At 36.1% G+C, this 12794-nt stretch overlaps 1 long non-coding RNA gene across 1 annotated transcript; it reads right to left on the bottom strand.

Moving 5' to 3' along the window:
* Positions 1–8176: 8176 nt before the first annotated feature.
* On the bottom strand, positions 8177–10115 carry LOC120539323. The gene is made up of 2 exons (XR_005635587.1): positions 9795–10115; positions 8177–9676 (listed from the first exon to the last, which is right to left on the bottom strand). It is a non-coding gene; the product is annotated as an uncharacterized LOC120539323 (long non-coding RNA).
* Between the last annotated feature and the right edge of the window lie 2679 nt (positions 10116–12794).

Genomic DNA, 12794 nt, shown 5'->3' with positions numbered 1-12794 from the left:
AATCTCTATGTCTTACTTTTACATCTTGAATGAGAGGGCTTAATGAAAGTCTGCAACAGCTATGACAGTAAGGGAAAGTAGATGTGGTAGCACTCCTGTCGTGCATGTTGGGAGAGGGACCATTTCTATGAAACATTTAACAAAACTGAGTCACTAAGAACATCACTAGAATTTTTCAAGAACACATAAGGGGGCATTTTATCTGTCAGCATCAAACAATTTGGTGGTTTTTGCAAAAATGATATGCATTTATCATGAAATCTGCTGTAAAACAGATGCCCAACTGTCAGATATGCCACACAGTCAGTCCCTATACATTCATTGGTTTTAAGTGCCCTGTATACAGAATCACTGAAAGAAACTATTATAATGTCAATGCTTAGTATATTGTTACATTTCTGTCCTGTAACTGATTTTTTTTAACTTTTTTTTTGAATGTTTAAAGTGTTATCTTTACCTTTAAAAAGCGGTGCTACTGTAGCAGCAAAAGCATTATTTCATCCCTTCAGAGAAATGCTATACCTGAAAAGTTGAAAGAGTATGAAAAGATTATTATTCAACCACCCCTGGCCTGGTAAGAGGCCCATTCAACAGCAGCAACAAAAAATGCATTCAATTTAAAAGAATATTTTGGGATTTTCAGTTAGTGTTGAAAGTACAAAGCCTGCTTGACAGTGATGCCGGCTAATGATTGGTGCATGTTTCAATATATTTAATTTAAAAAATATATATATATATATATAGCACCGCTTCCCAAATGTTAGACTTTCTGTGTGTAGGAGTCTTGATCAGTGAATGAAACATCATTTAAATACTGGAATTTGCAGCCTTGTAAATAACACTTAACTATTATCATAAGATTAGCTATTAATCACTACTGAAACTTGTGTTACATAACTTCTGACGTTTTTCTAGCATGGATCTTTTAAGTAGTCAAACAGTAATACTGCTATTTATGTATTTGTTATTTTAATATCTTAAGATCAATACAATGTCATTTACATGTTACAGTAAATCAGCTACACTATGTATTAAGTCGCCTCACTCCATAGGAGTACACAACACTGAGAGACTGCATAGTAAAAGGTAATGTGGTTAGACAAGATTAGTCACGTTCACACTGTTCTAAAAACATTTTAAAGTCCCTTCTTTTCAAAGATCCCAGAGTACAGTAAGAAAAGGATCTCACACTCAACATTTCAGAAAAGGAGTGGAAAGCAGCTACGCACAGAATTAACTCTAGCTCCATATGTGCAAAACATACAATCATTCAATTTAAAATCTTTTATCGAATGCATCTGTCTCATTTAAAATTGTCCAGGATGATCCCTGGGCAGATCCAACATGTGAACGTTGCAATCGAGCTCCAGCCTCACTGAGCCACGTGTTTTTGGGTGTGCACCAAATTAACATCATTCTGGACCAAAATATATGCGTATTAGACAGCCTTGGCATCACAATCCCTCCTAACTCATTAACAGCTGTGTTTGGTGTTCTTCCAGATGGGCTTAAAGTGGAGAAGAAAAAACAAACTGTCATTACCTTTACTTCACCATTAGCACGTAGACTTATCTTGCTCAACTGGAATAATCCTAACTCTCCGGTTTTAAGTCAGTGGGTAACTGATGTTATATACTATTTGAAACTGGAAAAAATCTAATTCTCACTGAGAGGATCTGTACAAAACTTTTTAAAACCTGGCAGGATCTAATCCATAACATTTTAGAATAAGCATTTAAATTGAGGAAGCAGATTCTTTTCCCTTGTTTATTCTATTTATATATTTATTTTTTAGTTAATTTATTCGCTTATTTTTCCTACTATTAAAATTTTACTCTGTTGGCCTAGCTCTCTCTCATGGGTGGGTGTAGATTTGATTCAAAACTTTTGTAAAATTTGACTTGCTTGTATGGAATATTATTTGATTTTAATAAATTCAATCAAATGTTAAAAAGAATTTAACAAATGTGAAAAAGTAATCTGGTTAAAGGTGTTGAGGCAGCGGAGTTTATTTAGTGATCGCTTTCAAGTTTGTTAGTTAAGGTTGATAATTATAGAGGGCTTATATAGTGTATGCTGATAAATATTTAAACTGCTCCTTGTATTATAAATTTAGTTTTCTTTCATTTTCAAAGGTACCTAAATTTCTATGGGTTTGCATTCTTCCCTGGCAAGCACAAGAATATGTTACTTTACTTTATCAAGACGGAGAGTTACATCCAATATTATTCTAGAAAGAGCTGAAGCAGTCTGACAGCTAGGTGAACAATTGTAGTCTATTATGGTTTAAGCAGAGGATATAGCTACAGTATAAAATGGGGCAGAATGCATTTCTAAGAGGCAGTTTCTGGTCTGGTGTATACTTTTAATAGATGGGAGAAATGTATGTAAGGGGTACCTTTACATTTGTATTAGACCTTGTCTCATGAAGTCGAGTGTATTCTGTCATCGACCCAAGTTCTAGTTTTCTAAATACAAAGAGGACTGTTTCATTTATGTTAGGTAGATTGCCCAGAGGGGACTTGGCGGTCTCTTGGTCTGGAATCCCTGCAGATTTTATTTTTTTTCTCCAGCCGTCTGGAGTTTTTTTTTTTTGTTTTTTCTGTCCACCCTGGCCATCGGACCTTACTTATTCTATGTGAATTAATGTTGACTTATGTTTATTTTTTATTATGTCTTCTATTTTTCTATTCTTCATTTTGTAAAGCACTTTGAGCTACATTTGTTTGTATGAAAATGTGCTATATAAATAAATGTTGTTGTTGTTCTATTGGAATTCTTTCAACTACATCGTAGATCACATAAGCAGGGATACCAGTGGAAATAAAGGAGGAAGCGCATTAAAGACTGAAGCCAGGAAGCACTTCTTTACTCAGGGAGTTTTGGGACTCTGTAACAAAAAAAGCAAACTATCAAGTCATTTAGATGAAACAGAAATCTTGACAACCTTTAAGAAGTATCTAGATATGATATTGGGACAGCTTAGCCATTAGCTAAACAAAGGCGCATGATGGAGTGAATGGTCTCCACTGATTTGTCAAATTCCTTATTCTGTTATAAATGAGAATCTCAGAAGGTCTTGAGATACTTCTTTCCACAGTAAACATACAGTATATACGTTTGCAGAATCTTGGTAGTTGACAGTGGAGGGATACTTGGCATGAAGTGAAATCATATTCACACAAGACTAGATGATTTTTTTTGTCAAAAATACATGGTGTAATATTCACTGCACACAGTAGACAAACTGGGCTTATGTTCCTCTCAGTTTATTACACATAAAGGGTTTACTGACTGAACCTTTATCCAGTGACATGTTTGTTGCACATCCCAGGTCATGCTGGGTAACATCATCATTCAAGCTCCAGATGAGAATGTTCTGAAATGGCAGGATCCTGAACAAAACAAAGAGGACATCACAGCATAATGCTAAAAATGTTAAACTTGCTTGTAGTGGAAAAAACAAATGCCATTTTTATAACCCCTAGGTTCTAAAGCCCCTAAATAGATACACACATTAGTTAATTGTGTTTGAGGAAAGCACACAAAAACGTTGAAACTGCTGATCATAATAATGGTCTGGTATTTAATATGTTCTTTAGAAATATGAGTCAGCTTAGGTGCAAAAAGATTTTCAGTAACAAATTATACTTAATAAGCGATGTATTACTATTCATCAACATCAAGGTTTTCAAGAATTTTTGTTTTTTTAAAAGAGGAATGTAGACAGAGGCTACTGGTCCCATTTCAAGGTCCACAAACAGGATGCTGTTAACAGGAAGTACTTTTGTAATGCAAAGCTGGATGTAGCAAAGGCAAAGGCAGTGTGCAAATGTTTTTATTTGTTCCTGTATTTCGGTAAACTTTTGACCTTGGCCCTCCCAGGATGCCACTGATTTGCCCCTCTGATGGAAGCCTTGAACTCGGCATGCCTGATTGCATGGCAATTGGTTGCTGTAATTGACCAATTAGGAGGACATGCGCTGAAGTCAACATAAGCTATTCCTCTGTTGTGCTGCCAGAATCTCTGGCACATAACCTCAAATGTCCTTTGAGCCGGAGTCTGCGAAAAGAAATAAAGGATTAATTCAGACGTGAGAAATGAAAGTAAAGGCATGCTGCAGTCATCGAAGCATACATTTAATGTGGAAACTGTGTGCATTTACATGTATAAAGTAGTGAGATTTATAATGGTATCCAGTTGGCTGGAAGCTACTCTGAAGCAAGTCACAGTGGAGGTAGCATGGCCTTACAGGCCTCAAGAGGTATCATGGTGGAGATGGGCAAATGGGGGCACGAATAATATTGCACTGATAGTTATGCCAGCCTCAATTAGTGGGACAAAAAGTTGCAGTAATTCGAATGCATCTGTAATGAATGGAGAATTAAAGTAGAGCACAGTCTAAACACAATACCATTAATAGGTTAGTGTTATTTTGATATAAAAAACTAATAACCGCACATGAAAATATATATTAAAAAAAAAAAAAAACAACTTTCATTTTATGAACCCAGTTTATTAATTTCAGGTAAGCTGGACTATTTCTTGGCACATGGATGCCAATCCATCTCCGGTCAGACCCAGAATGGGCCAGTTCTCAGTCAATATACTTCTGCATAAGGGTGTGGAGGGTAAAAAGAAACCCACGTGAGCAGTCAAACCCTGGTCCTTGGAGCTGTGAAGCAGCAGACCTAACAAGAGGACCAACACACTACCGGTGGACACAACTAGTCACGCAATTGTTTTCATACTGCCTGCACACAAATTTAGGATAGGACATGGTATGCATTTATTACAAATTATGGGTAGGCAAGGTCATCTGTTCAATGCAGAAATGTACTGCACATCCAAATCTCAGTGGACTGTGGTGGTAAACTGTTGTGCCCTTATCTGTAAGCATGTTTCATGTATTTTAATGTTTTTGTTCAGCCAGCAGAGAACAAGAGAAGAGAGAGACACACACATATTTCTCAGTATCTTTGGACATGCAGTACTTATTAGCAGACTGTAAAAAAAAAAAACAACAAAAACAAACTATTGCTCTTTTTTATTCTTGTGATGCCAAGCCTTATTTTCTTACATTTATATAACTGCTTCTTTCACAGTAGAGGTATATAACATTTGCAAGATCCCATTTGGGTTTGGTTCTATTAATATGCTTTAGTACCATTTAATTTTATAACGTGATAAAATGATTTTGATGATACTCCCTTCACTGTGTTGATTTGTGCGAGAGTGTGACTTTTGATAGACTGGCACCCCATCCACACTTGCCATCTATCTTGGCCCTGTTATGGTCTCCTTTACCAGCCAATGGATGAATGGGTCATTCAGTAGTTTAGCAGCAACAACAGAGAAGTATTATAAACATGAATTTTCAACTGGCGTTTGCTAAGCTTACACAAGACAGAACTACATCTCACTTAAGGGAGGCCATTCACTGATTTGTGTCTGATATTTCATATCACATCAAGTGCATATTGATAGACAATAACTGTGTACACTGGTAGGGGCCGAGTTGTCTGATGTCAGAAGTACTTTGTGAACTACTGCCATACAAAATGTTTGTAATACTGTACAGCACCCAAGCTTAGTGGAGTCTGGACAAGTCTGACATGGGCAGTGGCTAGAGAGTCTGGATGGAGCGTAGAGCAAGATAAAAAATGATTTTACAGAATCTTAATATATAATTGTTACTTGACTTGTTAGTAATAAAGACGGTGTTTCATTTCTACATAAATGAGACCAAGTCCAAGTGTATTATTGCCCATTTTGCCAGTACAGATAAGCAGACAGAAAAAAAAAAGAAAAGGGGACGACCATGACTGAAAATACTCTTCATGTGTGCAAATAATATTGTTAAAGGCAAATTAAGTTGCCAAGTACACAATATAAATGCATGTGGATTTGGTGCCACAGATCGTCCAGTTGTTTTGTTTCAGTGTTACATCTGCTCTTTAGCTGTCCAGAGGGAAACGGCTTCCTCATTTCACTGAATATTACTTCTGTTTCTCATTAACCTTGCGCTCTTTGGGATTTCCTTGGAAAGCACTCGACTTACGCCTCACATAATCCATGCTGGTGCGGAATGGGGTGTCTGAACAGACTACTTACTATACCATTCTGCTTTTTTTTAATGTGTAAAGTATTTGAAATAAGTTAGTTATAGTAATACAACAGAGAAAACAGGTTCTGAAAGTGGACAGGTGCTTTTTTTTCCCCCCCGAAAGTCAGAATTTTAGGGAAGATTATTACATAGGTAGCTTTTAGGAAAAACAGTTTAAAAGGGTCCATTTCTTTTGACCCGGTAATGAGAAGGACAGGCTAAGAAAGCGGCTGCAGGCCAAAATGAAAAGGCCTAAATTACTTCAAGTTTTTACAAGCTTATTACTTCATGTTCAATGCTGTAAGTTTAGTAGTTATTAATTTCTCTTGCTTCTACCATGTGATTGGATCTCATTATTGACTAATCAGGTCAGGGACAAGAATAAAAATCGAATGAAGACTCAGAGGTCAGCCATAATTAAAATTACCAAGAAAGATTTTTTGTGCTCTTGAAGCCTACTCGACGACACTCACATTAAGCCAACAACAACTATATTATGCTATAAAACAGAACACATCATAACCTCTTCAAACAAATTCTTACTCTGAGCTATGGAATTGTTGGTGGGGAGCACAGAGGTGTTTGAGTAAACTTCAAGGACACAATACATGCTTTCTTGCTACTTTGAATGAATACCCTCTAATATCATTACACAATGCATTTCTCCGAAGTACCCAACTACACTTTTATAAAATATTACATCATAAACATCAGTAAACAATTAATAGTGTTACTGTTAATATCCATCAACCTCACTCAAAATAAATCCTCTTTTACTTCATGCAAATTAGCAAAGTAATGTATAGGCTTGTGATCATTCTTGCTGTCCACCTAATGTCACTGAAATAGACTTTGATTGCCTTTGAACTTTTAGTGATAAAACAGCTTTAGAAAACGATAGATGGATGTTTCTATATAAAATAAATCAAGCATTTGCCAAATGGTCAACCTCAATAATGCATATACAGGGCGATTCAAGAATGAATTGAACTCAGTAACTAAGTATCATACAAGCATGCTGTCTAACCAGTTTGTAAAATAAATCTCACAGTTCTTGCTTAACCTCAAAAATGCCCGACCTGCGCCCCTCGTGTCACAAAGCATACAGTTCATCGATCCTGTAGTCAAATTCATCTCAGACCCTTTGTAACATTCACTTTCACTTTCACTGGTTGACATGACAGCCAAAATGCATTCCTTGATTTTCTCAAGCCCTAAAATCTGGTAAAAATGCTACCTTTTGATGCATATTACATATTTAGAGAGTTACAGAATAATACATTTCTGGAAATGTTCAATTTATTTTAATCAGCCTGTATAAACAAAGAAATCAATTAGTGTACATATCGAGTTATGTGTCTTTTACATTGTAACATTTGTTATCGTTCACTGAGTAAAGCGAGGAGAGGTTAGCCCTCCATCCAGCCATTATCATTATTAACTAAGGTTTGACATTCACGGAACACCAGAGCTCAAAAGTGGAGACATTTTACAAAAAAATAAAAATTTGCACTGGACTGTATAGGATAGGCACTCGTTTCCCAGAGCTCTGATCTAAGTAAGAAGATTCAGAACGACAGGTTAGTTCCTCAGACCATACAAGTAGTCTATCAAGTCACGAGCACATGAGAGAACTCACTGGTCATTCTTACAAGGTCACTTTAAAAAGGTACAAGAAAAGTTTTTGATTCCAAGGTACAGAATATATAGGAACAAAAATACAGAATGTGTCCTCTCGTGATCATTGGAGAAGGACATGGTGCTGGAGACATCTACAACTTCTGTCCCTCTTCTGGAGAAGCACCTGGCAGAAATAAGGCAGTTCAGCCTTGAACATTAAGCCTTATCTGAATTGTCTCCATTTAATGGTGTTATGCAGAGGCTAATGTTAATAAAGACAGAGTTAAAAGTATTAAAATTTAGTATCATTTAAGGCTGAATAAAAATGGTCGGAAAAATACATTTATCTAAAGTACCTCAAAGAATTCCATGACATTAAAATCCATACTTAAAACCAGTGCTACTGTATTTAAAATGTAAATCTGGACATCATAACAAACTGCCCACTGTAGAATCCAATCATTTTATTTTCAAAACTTAGCTTTTTGTAAAAAAAAAAAAATGACAAATATATAAAAAATTTCTCATAAGTAGAAGTTTTTATCAAATTCAGAGGTCACAGCGGGAGATATTAGTGTGTCCCGAATTTTCAAGCTTGTTTTTCAAGAATAAAACAGAACAGCCATCCAAGTGCCAAATCATTCACTCTGCTCAAATGAAAGGAAGCACATTTTCCATTTCTGTACAGTGTAAAAGCTTTTAGGGTCATGTGAGAGGTGTTGTGAAGAAAAGATGTACTGTAGGTTTGATTGGCTGAGTGTTCATTTGAACATGGACGCTGTGCGACCCGGACAAATCTCATCCACACAGCTATAAAAACAAGGAAGGAAGCTTGACTCTGGGTCTTGTTTTTTTTTTGACAGTTGCTTCAGTTCAGATTTCACACTGAAATGCCCCAAAAGATAAGACCTTCATTTTGTCTAGAGAAGCAGTATTAGCTTTTAATTCTCACTACAGAAGAAATTTGTAATGGTGTATCACTGTTGAAATATTTACCCAATTTAAATGCTTTTTAAAATTAATTACATTAAAAGACAAAAAACATTTTCTCTGTCAGCATTTGGAATTCATACATTATGTCTATTGCCACAGATTAAACAACACATACATAAATATCTTAAGTAACTGCAAAATTTTGCTATGCCAGAAAAATCAGAATATATGTTGTATACTGAAAAGAAGAAAGTCTTAAACATCAGTGAGCTGTGCTTGGAAGGGTGGGCTCGGACCTGATCATTCTTGCCATTTCAAGCATTAGCAGAAAACGAATGCTCAGTTTGTAGCAACTAGATGCACTTACCTCAGTTAAAAAAGATAACTTAAAGGATAATTTATTGAATGCATTATATTAGAGGATTGTGCTGTATGTTGAGAATGTGAATGTTTTATGGGATTAGTGCCAGCCGCCCAAGGGGAACGTTGCGCTTCCCCAAAAATGTCTTCTGGAAGCTTAAATTATGCATTATGAAAATAATAAAAAAAAAGAATTAGGTATTTCTATAAACATTTACGCAAATATTAAATTAGCCATTCATCTAGAATCATTGTTAACAAAATTCCATTCTGAATTCCAGTCCCATGAAATTGAAGTCATTTAAGTGAACATCAGGCCTCTTTTCTTAAGGAAGGTTCTAGGTGCTTTGTTCTCTGGTCTACATCCTGGATTTTCATTTTAACATCCACTTGCTTTTTTCTTTTTTAAATGCTTTGAAGTTAGTTCCCATTCTCCTTTCTCATGTAGTTCACTTCTGGGGCACCCCAGTGCTTGACCCCTCCTCATAAGACCCCAGCATAAGCCAGATATTTCTGGATTTGCACAGTTGCAATTTGTTGTGATGAATCAATTGTACAAAACAGCATTACTGATAGATTATGATCTTCGATAAATATTCACCTTTTGGTTCAAAGAAACATGAAGATCCACGGACATCCTGCCTCACAACGTTGTACTGACGAAAAAAAAAAATTAAAATCACACTGTGTCCCCATTTCTTTCCATAATAATAAAAGAATTCAATCATCCTGTATATTACATATACACAACACATACAGATAGAGATATCTTACATCCATTCTTTATTTTCTGAAGCAAACAAATGATAATCCAGAGTGTCTGTCCTGACATTTTGCATCCATTTTTTAAAAGAGATAATTAAAAAAAAGAAGATCCTGTGTCCAGCATTTTTCCTTCCAGCTTTTTACTCCTTTCTCCCTTTCAACACAGCAGCCTGGTATGTGGCAACAGGCAGCAGAGAAAGGCCTTTTGCCTTCCCAAAAGTTGTCAAGTACTGGTGATTTATTGAAATTTACTTCCTGTGGTTGGCTCCCATTTTCATTCGCTCGCAGTTTCTGCTCCCGACAAACACATTTCTTAATGAAGCTTTTTCTTATTTCAGAGAGCACTTTGGTACAATAGCAGAAATTAAGAAAGGTTTTAATTTATGACTTTGGCTATTTTTAATAGACATGAAGTTTATGCACATTTCAAACGCTGTGGAATTTTGTTTTGATTCATCTGCTAAAAGCATCAAAAATAGTGCAGAAATTGTTCATTATTATATGGTCACTGCTTATCAGAACAGATCAGCACTAATATGGTTTAATTTGGTCAAAGAGCAAAAAAAAAAAAATTCAAAATGCGCAATTGGGTAAATATAAATATTTATTTGTATCAGATGGCTTTCAAAGTCAGCTAACAATATGCATGTCCCAAAATTTAGAGATGAACACTAAAAAAAAGCAATGAAAAGTAGTAGTTTCACATGAAAAGAATGAATGAAAAACCTCCCTCAGAGGACTGCCAAATTCATTCCATGCAAAGGATGACAGCAAGTAAACAACTGACAACTAATCGATAGCATATGCGAGGGCCCGGAGCCAGATTTCTGATTGATATCATGATTAAATTTGTAAACATCAATAAAAATATATTCTAAAACCCAATCCATATCACAACAAAGAAACCTGCAAGTACTAAGACCAGTTCCATGCCTATTTCCGCCAAACTGTAAAAATTGTGACCATGAGATATTTTTACATATTTATAGTTCTGCTATTGTATTCTTGAACACACACTAAACTATAAAAATACTCCTTTCTTGGTTATCAGCATGGTGAAATACAATTCAAAACAGAGCCCCAGCCCTAAATTAAAAGCATTACTGCCAAAATGACAACAATAACTGCTCCACCAGCCTAATGAAATGAGTAATATAACCATGGCCTCTTCCTTCTATTGTACTCTGCTGGGATGAAGAGACTCTGATTGCAATGTATATTAGTTATCATCATCATCAAAGATTACAAAATTACAAAGATTTGTAAAGGCCCCTTACAATGGAGGTCTGTAATATGAAAAAGTTGTCCGTTCTTGACCTGGCAAAACTCTACAATATATACAAACTTCATTCCAAAAGAAGTTGGACAATATGAAAAATGCAAATAAAAAACTAAAACACATTTTGTAAATTCTGTTCACCCTGTGCTATATTAAACACAACACCACATCATTTGATGTTTTACTATATGAATTTAAATTACTGAAAATAAATACTCGTGTCAAATCGGACGACTGCAACACACTGCAAAAAGGCCAAGACAGTTGAGGGTTTACCACTGTGTAACGCCGTCATTTCTTTGCGTAACACAGATTAAGCATCTGGGCACTGAAGACACAGGTTGGTTATGATTTGTAAGTGGAATTTCATCCATTATGCAGGTCTTTGCTGCCATATTTTGTGCTTCGTAATGTGCTAAATGTTCTCAATTGCAGATAAGTCTGGGCTGCAGGCAGGTCAACAACAATAACATTTATTTACTAATGATGTAGCTCAAAGTGCTTTACAAGATGAAGATAATATATAAATAAGATTAGGCAATACTAAGTAACAAAGAATAAAATAAGGTCTGATGGCAAGGAGGACAGAAAAACACAAAACAAAAACTTCAGATGGGCTGGCGAAAAAAAAAAACAAAACCTGCAGGGGTTCTGAGGCCACGAGACCCCCAGCCCCCAGTGGGCATTCTACGTAATATAAATGATCTCAATCAGTCCTTATGGTTTACAGGCAACACATGGAAGAATTAGATGGTCATGTGGACCTCTGGCCTTCGATCCATCAATGTAGGGACTGCATGGTGCCTCGATGAGGTGGCGGTGGCCCAGATCTCCACCACAGAAAAAGAACAGCAGAGAAAGTAGGGGTTAGTATGGAGTGCGAAGCCATGATAAAAATGATAACTAAATGCATATACAGAATATCAGGGTTATGCTAAAATTAAGCCATGAGAAAGTAATGTGTTTTCAGCAGTTTTTTTAAAAAGTGCTCCACTGTATTAGCCTGACGAATTCCTATTGGCAAGCTATTCCAGATTTTAGGTGCATAACAGCAGAAGGCTGCCTCAAGTTTAGCTCTTGGAATTATGAGCAGACACTCATTTGAAGATCTAAGGTCACGATTTGGCATGTAAGGTGTCAGACATATAAGATGGAGCGAGATTATTTAAGGCTTTGTAAACTATAAGCAGGATTTCAAAGTCAATTCTAGATGATACAGGTAACCAGTGTAGTGACATCAAAACTGGAGAAATGTGTTCGGATTTTCTTTTCCCAGTTAGGATTCTAGCAGCTGCATTCTGCACTCGTTGCAAACGATTTATGTCTTTTTTGGGTAGTCCTGAGAGGAGTGTGTTACAGTAATCTAGTCGACTGAAAACAAACGCGTGAACTAATTTTTCAGCTTGGATGGTCCTTTTCCTTTTTGACCCAAAAAGCATGATGGCTGCTTTTTTTCTTTTAAAACCTATTTGAAATGTTGACTTGTCAGACAAGAAAACACAATTCCACTGTGCTACTTTCCATCTCAGATGAGACTGAGCCCAGAGAAGTTGGCAGCATTTCACGACAGTGTAGATACAGTATATGGCTTTTGCTTTGTATTGTAAAGCCTTAACTTGCCTTATCTGTGGATTCTGTGGCAAATGGTGTTGACTGACAAAGGTTTACTAAAGTATATCTGAGCCCACATCATAAATATCCATTACAGACACGTGATGATTTTTAAGATC

The sequence above is a fragment of the Polypterus senegalus genome, chromosome 11, assembly GCF_016835505.1.
Source record: "Polypterus senegalus isolate Bchr_013 chromosome 11, ASM1683550v1, whole genome shotgun sequence".
NCBI lineage: Eukaryota > Metazoa > Chordata > Cladistia > Polypteriformes > Polypteridae > Polypterus > Polypterus senegalus.
This window is presented reverse-complemented; position numbering and strand designations above follow the sequence as displayed.